General features: G+C 34.0%; 1 long non-coding RNA gene across 1 annotated transcript; it reads right to left on the reverse strand.

Moving 5' to 3' along the window:
* Positions 1-802: 802 nt before the first annotated feature.
* Positions 803-2,591, reverse strand: LOC107769773 (uncharacterized). The gene is made up of 2 exons (XR_001644484.2): positions 1,792-2,591; positions 803-1,075 (listed from the first exon to the last, which is right to left on the reverse strand). It is a non-coding gene; the product is annotated as an uncharacterized LOC107769773 (long non-coding RNA).
* Positions 2,592-2,996: the final 405 nt, after the last annotated feature.

Raw genomic sequence — 2,996 nt, forward strand, 5'->3', positions numbered from 1 at the left:
GTCACCGGTTTATTTTAAATCCCAAATCGAGGAAGTTTTATTTTTAAAGAGTCTGTGAACTAGAAATTCTAGGTAAGGAATTCTGTTAACCTGGGAGAAGGTGTTAGGCATTCCCAGATTCCGTGGTTCTAGCACGGTCGCTTAGAAATTTATATTTGTCTTAATTGTTTAACTACTCATTTTTAAGATCTATGTGCAATTATATTTTACCGCTTGTAAAAAAACTTGATTTATTCGTAATTAAAGAATTGAGTTACATGTACGTATACTCTTTACTTTTGGCGCGTCAAAAACCATGTCACGCGAACGTGTCCACAATTAATAACGCTTTATTTATTTACTAAGAAAATTTCGTTGAAGTTGCGCTAATGCATACCTCGAGTTTTTTAAGAATTAAATTTGCAATTATGTTACGCGAACGTATACATGATTACAATACTAGTCTAAATCGAGCCTAAAGCAAACTACGAGTATTCATGAGTTGTTATTCTAATGCTAATTTGGGATCATGTGACAAGCTCAGAAATTCATAGAAATGACCCGTGGATAAATGCGCAGAGATTAAGCTTAATATAAAGCTCGCTTGAACCAATGATGCAGTAAAGCTTATTCTAAATTAACGAATTGCACTTTCATAAGTATAAAGGTGTTTTGAATTTCCAGCAAGGAGAATGGAAAGCAAAATAACAGGATGACTTTCACATTCTTGACTTTGTAAATGCCTAAAGCAAGAGTCCATGAATTCATACGGAAGAGACAAAAGGTAAATTATTGTCCATGGCTTGACCAATATTCAAACAAGTAAAGGTTCAACCAAATGTCTATAAAATTGTCTCTTAATCAGTAATATCATGAATTATGTTAACATAACATTATGTACAAATCTTTCGGAATACCATAATGAATTGCATAGACCCCAACTTTAAAAGTAAAATTGTACAAATAAATTCTATCTTTTCAAACTTGGAGTTTCAGCAAGTGCCATTCAATTGGCCTACATTCACTCCATTTGAAGGCTTCCAGAAAACAGAGTAATCCTCAAGCATCTCATCCATTCATAAGAAAACGACATTCCCTGTCCAACGTTTTTTCCTTTTAAAGTTAAAACCCAATTCTTTTATTTCTGTCCTTAACACTTAGCTTAACACAAGAATACGACAAGAACGAATATTTTAAGAGAAACAAAAAGAACAGAGTATAATAAAAGGTAAACAAAAGCTAAGAAAGAAAATCAAGCCTAGTAATGTTCAAAGCATGGAATTTTAACCCATTTAACCAAACCTTATTAATTCACCTTTTTTCAACAAATTAACTCTTTTACTGCTCCCATGGTCATTTGCTTGAACTTGTGGATCCAAAAAGAGAGACTGATGTTTTGACCATGATTTCAACTATATAAATATTTCTTAGTAAGCTTTAAATGGCGTACAGCTTTGAACAAGAATCAAAATAGAATAGTTGACCTTAGTTTGAAACTTACCACGTATGACCCAAATTCAACAGAGTAAGGGAAACAAATCAAACATTTTCACGCTATCTAGAACAAGACCAAAAGATTAACACCAGCAAAACAAAGATATCTAAGTTCCAACAAAAATCTCATTTTTATCAAGCTACAAACACTCTGTTCAATGCTGAAAATAAATCAAACCCAATAAGTTTTGATAGCAACAACAGAAACGAACTAAAAGACAATCCCATATTCAAGTAATTACAAGTGAATAGGCTAAAACAAAATCCATAATTACACATCCAAAAAAAAGTTCTGAAGGTATTTTAAGGAGAACATACCTATTGGCAAAATAACTGAAAAATATCAAAAGAAAGCTCTGAAATGGGAGGAGAGATTCAGCAACAAAAACAGCAACTCCACAGACCAACCGAGCAAATCCGAATCTCGACCAAAAATTGGACAGAAAATCCAAAATAACAAAATTTCGGAACCCAACCACAAACTTAAACTCGAAATTCGATCCAAAACCTTCTTTTAGAACCAAGAAATCAAGAAAAACGAAATAAGGCTAGAAAGTTTTGCTTCTGGATTTTTTTTTTGGTAATATGAACTCAAATGCGGGCCAAAAACTCAAGCCATCTTTTTTATCTTCTTTTGAAAACAGAGAAATAGACTCAAAAAAAAAACTTGAAGCAGAACGGTCGCTAAAACCCTAGAAATTTCGACTAGGCTCTGAAGATTTTTCCCGATTTTCTCTTTATATTTTTCTCTCTATTTTCCTCAAAACCTTGAAAAAGAAAACTTACCTCCTATATATAACCCTCGAAAATTCTCGAATCTTCTGCTCAAAATATCCGAAAATCTTCAAATTTTTGAACAATTTTGGGAAAAATGGAGGGCGTGAATCGATTTACATCTATCCACGGCTCCCATTCGTCCACCAATTGTCCTTCTGTACGAGAATCGTGCAATTCTGGAGAGAAAATTCGTACTCCTCTGACAAATCCGTTGAGGATAAGGTGACATGGAGGGGGGACCAATGAGTGAACTCATTCAACACTCAGGCGAGTTGAGGCGAGTTTCAAGCGAAAAAGAAGGACAGTAGAGGGGGGCGTCGCTTCTGTTATTAGGTCTAGGGTTTGGGAATTGGGGAAAATGTTATAAGTGGGTTTTTATACTTAAGGCAAAACGGGCGGGTCATTTGGTGGGTCAGCCCGGTTTGGGCTGGGGCGTACCATGGGAGAAGGGGTTTTTTTTGGGATTAATTTGTATGGGGAGGGGGACTTTTGGGCCGAACTGGATAAGAAGAATAATGGCCCAATTCTGAAAATGACCCCTTTTCCCAATTTCTTTTAATTCTAAACCCCTTTTCTTTTCTTCTTCTTCTTTTTTTTAATTAAAAACAAGCCTAATAATTAAAAATTCCTAAATTACCTAGAATGTTAGATTAAACTAATTAATTATAAAAATTATAAGCAATACTTAACTCTAGATTAAAAAGAAAAATCAATAAACTAAAAGTTAAAAGATAAAAATGTAAAAA

This window comes from Nicotiana tabacum, chromosome 18 (assembly GCF_000715075.1).
Source record: "Nicotiana tabacum cultivar K326 chromosome 18, ASM71507v2, whole genome shotgun sequence".
In the NCBI taxonomy this organism is placed as follows: Eukaryota; Viridiplantae; Streptophyta; class Magnoliopsida; order Solanales; family Solanaceae; genus Nicotiana; species Nicotiana tabacum.